This window comes from Microcaecilia unicolor, chromosome 11, assembly GCF_901765095.1.
Source record: "Microcaecilia unicolor chromosome 11, aMicUni1.1, whole genome shotgun sequence".
Taxonomy (NCBI): domain Eukaryota; kingdom Metazoa; phylum Chordata; class Amphibia; order Gymnophiona; family Siphonopidae; genus Microcaecilia; species Microcaecilia unicolor.
In genome coordinates, this window is record NC_044041.1 from 159,695,820 (window position 1) to 159,701,819 (window position 6,000).

Consider the following 6,000-nt stretch of genomic DNA (forward strand, 5'->3'; position numbering starts at 1 on the left):
TCTTTTAACCGATTCTTAATCCACAATATAATATTGCCTCCTATCCCATGACTTTTTAATTTATTCAGAAGTCTCTCATGAGAGACTTTGTCCAATGTTTTCTGAAAATCTAGATATACTACACCAACCGTCTCACCTTTATCTACATGTTTATTCACTTCTTCAATGAAAATGAAGCAAATTGGTGAGGCAAGATTTCCCTTGGCTGAATCCATGTTGACTCTGTCCCATTAAACCATGCTTGTCTATGTGCTCTGTAATTTTCAACTTTATGATTTAATCTATTATTTTGCCCAGCATTGGCATCAGGCTTACCAGTCTGTAATTTCCCGAATTGCCCCTGGAACCCTTTTTAAAAATTGGCATCACATTGGCCATCCTCCAATCTTTAGGCTACAGATCACTAATAGGACATCAGCAATTTCATGTTAGAGGTCTTTCATTACCCTGCGGTGTATACCATCCTGTCCAGGTGATTTACTACACTTCAATTTGTCAGTTTGGCTCATTACATCTTAGAGGTTCACAAAGATTTGTTTCAGTTCTTCTGTATTGTCACCCTGGAAAATGGCACAGGTAGAGCTCAGGGATATAGCTACCATTGAGTGAACCCAGTAAAATGCCCAGAGCCATCCAATGGTATGTGCCACCTAAGGTTGCATCTTCCCTCCATCCTCCCCCTCCCTGCACCCAGATCCAACATCAGCTTGCTCTCCCCTCCCCCAGGTCTAGCATCGCTTCAGCGTGCCCTGTTGCCGGTCCTCCACATGCGGCAGGGAGAGCACTGAAACCTGCCTCTCTGGCCAGTGGGTCCTTTCCTGTGCATGTCCCACCTCTCTGATGAAACGTTTCGTGGGTGGGATGTGCACAGGAGAGGTAGCCAGAAAGGCAGGTTTCAGCACTCTCCCTGCCACATGTGAAGGACCAGAGGGTGAGGCATGGGGGAGCTGGAGAGATGTCAGACCCACTCAGTCATTGAAGGGAGACAGGATGCCTGACTTGGGCATGGGGGTAAGGGCAGGGATGGAGTTGAAGGAGAAATGCTGGACTTGAGGGGTGGAGTAGAGGGAAAAGAGAGAAACCTGGAGCAAAGGGCAGGAGGAATACAGGGAAGAGATGCTGCTCTGGGGGAGCAGAGGGGAGAGAGAGAGACCTGGATCAAAGGGGAGGGGGGCTGATGCTAGACTGTGGGGGAGGGGGAAGGGAGAGAGACTGGACCAGGGGAGAAAGGGAGACTGATGCTGGACTGACAAAGTGAAGGGGAGAGAGATGCCAGACCAGGGAGGGTTGGGGTGCAGGATGAAGAAAGAAAGAAGCTGGACCTGGGGAGGGACAGGGACAAAGAAGAGGGCTGGCCCTGGAGGGGACAGGGACACAATGTCAATTCCCTTTTTAACGTAGAGTGCCACCCTCCCTCCAATTTGATCCACCCTATCATTTCAATATAATTTCTACCCTGGTAACAGTGTCTCATTGGGTGTCCTCCTTCCACCAAGCCTCTGAGATGCCAATTGTATCCATTTAGTGCTGTATACTCTAGGTTCCCCATATTATTTTGTTGGCTTCTAGCATTTGTATACCGACATTTCTAATTGTATGTATTCTTTTTATCTACAAGCTGCTTAGAAGTTGAAAGGAATAATTTCCAATCTTTACTTTGCTCTCCATTAAGGACTAGTGGTTTTCTTTCACCTTTGTTGTAACCTATCAGTATTCCTCAACTTCCCTCTTTTGATACCTTCCCTTCAAAGATACACTTCTGAGCAATCGTCAGCTTCCTCCCCCCCCCCCCCCAATTCTAGTTTAAAGGCTGCTCTACCTCCTTGTTAAATGTTAGCACCAATAGCCTGGTTCCATCTTGATTAAGGTAGATCCCATCCTTTTTGAATAGGTTCCACCTTCCCCAGAATGTTGCCCAGTTTATAACAATCTAAATCCCTCATCCCTACACAATCATCTCAACCATGCATTGAAACTTTGGGGCTCTGCCTGTCTCTTGGGTCTTGCGCGTGGAATAAGGCGCATTTCTGAATAGGCTGCCCTGGAGAATCTGGATTAGAGAGTTGCATGGGGACAGAAATTTCACCTATCCCCGCCCGTCCCCACTGGAATCTCCTACTTCCCTCCCCCCCACCAACCCTGCAAGTAATCTCCTCTATCCTGCCCATCCCCTGTGCTAAAATAACTTGAATTGTGGTAAAATAATTCAAACATCAAATAAATAGTAGAAACACGCACACACCCAATTAACTTATATATCATGTGAAACTAAATGCTTTCTTCAAAAAAATCTTTTTAAGTTTTCAATTTTTTTCACTTTAAAAAGGAGGGGAAAATCCTCAGCAATCAAAGGTAATCACCATGGACTGGTCACAACTAGTATTACTCACTTGAATTTCAAAAGCCAAGGCTCAAGGACCAATCATTGGCCAAAAACCTGCAATAAATTTTTGATTTTTAATTTTTTCAATTTTAATCTTCCAATTTTAACGTGTAATTACTTCTTCTTATAAGGTTTAAATAAACTATCAAATAATGTCATCAATTTCACAGAACCAATATACTACTACTTATCATTTCTAAAGCGCTACTAGACGTACATAGCGCTGTACACTTGAACATGAAGAGACAGTCCCTGCTCGACAGAGCTTGCAATCTAATTAGGACAGACAAACAGGACAAACAAGAGATAAGGGAATATTAAAGTGAAGATGATAAAATAAGGGTTCTGAACAAGTGAATAAGGGTTAGGAGTTAAAAGCAGCATCAAAAAGGTGGGCTTTTAGCTTAGATTTGAAGACGGCCAAAGATGGAGCTTGATGTACCGGCTCAGGAAGTCTATTCCAGGCATATGGTGCAGCAAGATAAAAGGAACGGAGTCTGGAGTTAGCAGTGGAAGAGAAGGGTGCAGATAAGAGAGATTTACCCAGTGAACGGAGTTCCCGGGGAGGAATTTAGGAAGAGATGAGATTGGAGAGGTACTGAGGAGCTTCAGAGTGCACTTATAGGTCAATAAGAGGAGTTTGAACTGTATGCAGAAACGGATAGGAAGCCAGTGAAGTGACTTGAGGAGAGGGCTAATATGAGCATAACGACACTGGCAGAATATTAGTCGTGCAGCAGAATTTTGAACAGATTGAAGAGGAGAGAGATGGCTAAGTGGGAGACCTGTGAGAAGTAAGTTGCAATAGTCTAAGCGAGAGGTGATAAGAGTGTGGATGAGGGTTCTGGTAGTGTGCTCAGAAAGGAAAGGGCAAATTTTGCTGATATTATAGAGAAAGAAAGGACAGGTTTTAGCAGTCTGCTGAATATGTGCAGAGAAGGAGAGGGAGGAGTCGAAGATGACCCCAAGGTTATGAGCTGATGAGACAGGAAGGATGAGAGTGTTATCCACAGAAATAGAGAATGGGGGAGGAGGAGAGGTTGGTTTAGGGGAAAAGATAAGGAGCTCAGTCTTGGTCATGTTTAGTTTGAGATGGCGCTGAGACATCCAGGCAGCAATGTCAGACAGGCAGGCTGATACTTTGGCCTGGATTTCGGCTGAGATTTCTGGTGTGAAGAGGTAGATCTGGGAGTCATCAGTGAAAAGATGATACTGAAAACCATGGAATGAGATCAGAGTACCAAGGGAAGAAGTATAGATGGAGAAAAGAAGAGGTCCCAGGACAGATCCCTGAGGTACACCAACTGACAGTGGGATAGAAGTAAAGGAGGATCCACTAGAGTATACACTAAAAGTACGCTTGGATAGATAAGAAGAAAACCAGGAAAGAACAGAGCCCTGAAATCCAAGTGAGGACAGCATATCAAGGAGTAGGCTGTGATCAACAGTGTCAAAAGCAGCAGATAGATCGAGAAGGATGAGGATAGAATAGAGACCTTTGGATCTGGCCAGGAACAGATCATTGGACATACTCTGTGCTACCGCGATATTCAAAGGTCACAATTGAAAAACATTCTCTGCCATTCAACTTCTTATCATACAGCATGTTCCAAGGAAGCATTTAACTTGAGCTTCAATTCCTCATAATCTCAACAGGGGCCCGTTTCACCCGAATAGGCTTCTTCAGGAGGTACTCCTCGTTTTACACAGCGTGAAGAAAAATTTTATTAATGACAAAATAAATCAGATGTAAAAATCAATATATCTAACTCTTTAAGTGCGCTAGCATTTTTAGCTTGCACTAATATTTAGGGCATGCTAAAAGTTAGTGACATCCATGGATATCGCTAATGTTTAGCGCACACTAAAAACGCTAGCGTGCCTTAGTAAAAGAGGCCCAATGTAAACTCACTGCAGCACTAGAACCATTCATCTGACATGCTGGCTGGCAGATTACAGCCTTTGAAAAATGGTGCCGGTATTTCACTCAAACGCTGACATCAACATTACAAAATCTGATTATGTGCAACAGCCGTTCAGAAAAATATATGTTTGATTGTATACAAACAACAGTTCAAACAAACTGTATAGCAGTTCAGAAAAATACTGTCCACTGTATACGTTCATTTACATCCCTCGGTTCAACTGATTATAATCTGTAAATCCAGTGTTGTTCACAATGCAGCAGTTATTGATCCCAATCTCCGCCTCTAATGTTCAGGGAGATTAAATCAATGGCATGGCACTCAAAGTCTGTAAAATCATGCTTTTGTGAAACACTATGAATTACCATAGGTGCACCCTTTTTGGAATGAAACAAGTTGTGATGATGTTCATTCATATGAATGTGTAAGGCGCATGTGGTTTTCCCAATATAGAGTTTATTACAAGGACATTTAAGTAAATACACCACGCCACGAGATCTGCAGTTGGTAAAATGTCTCAAAACATATTTTTTGCCATCCACTGGATTCTGAAAGTGAGTGCATTCTCTTGAGATTTTACAAGTTTGACAATGTCCACATTTAAAGTGTCCAACGATTTGTTCTGATTGTCTAACAACTTGTGGAAACAGCACTGGACTAAGTATTTCTTTTAAATTGTGCCCCCTGAAGAAAGCTATTTGGAAAAAATGATTCTCAAAAACTGGATGGGATCTCATAATGTCCCGATTGTTCTGAAGAATCTTGGCCACTTCTTCCCATTTGATGACACATACATCCATAGTTGTCTCGTCCTGGACATCTTGTCTTTTCCTCAGCAACCATTCACAGTGATTATATTTCACCTGAATATAGCAAGGTTTCAAAACTCGCCTTGGGTAACTCTTTGTGTCAAATCAGTGAAAAAGATCATAAGTTTGCTTTTTAAAGAGAAATTGTGAATAGGGTAAGCTCTCCTTTAATCATCTTGGGTGATTACTGTAAAGTACTAGAAAGGTACTATGGTCAGTCAATTCTCTATATACTCTGGTACAAAATGTAGTACCAATCTGTACAATTTCTATATCCAAAAAATGCATACATTCTCTGGAACATGTAGATTCTTTTGAGGAAAGCGTTTAGTGTCACATGATATATAAGTTAATTGGGTGTGTGCATGTTTCCACTCTTTTCTGATGTTTTAGTTTGACTAGTATTTGTGGAACAATTCATTATTGTTTGAGCGGTAAAATAGCACATGTTGATAACTTCCCCTCTCAGTGCTTATGGGGATTTCAATGCTATCAACCATAACCATTAAATTTTTTAGTGCTGTTATAATTACCATGGCACAAGGAAAGGATAGGTAGGATAACCTGGCACTACACTTCTGCAGGATCCCTGCAGGACCTGCATCCATCCCCAAGGGACCCCTGTGGCCATGAAGGGGATCCCCCTAACCTCATTACCGTGCAGCTCTATAATCTGGATTTCAACTTTTTACCTAAAAGCCTTAGGGGCCCTTTTACTAAGGCATGGGAGGGCTAACGCGCAGGTAGTGTGCGCCAAATCAGCACTATCACCGGGCTTGCAAGTGCACCCACCAGTAATTCTGAGTTTAGCATGCACTGAATCCCACTGTAGAAAATCATTTTCTATTTCTACCACAGGGGGCGTTCCCGGCGGTAATCAGCA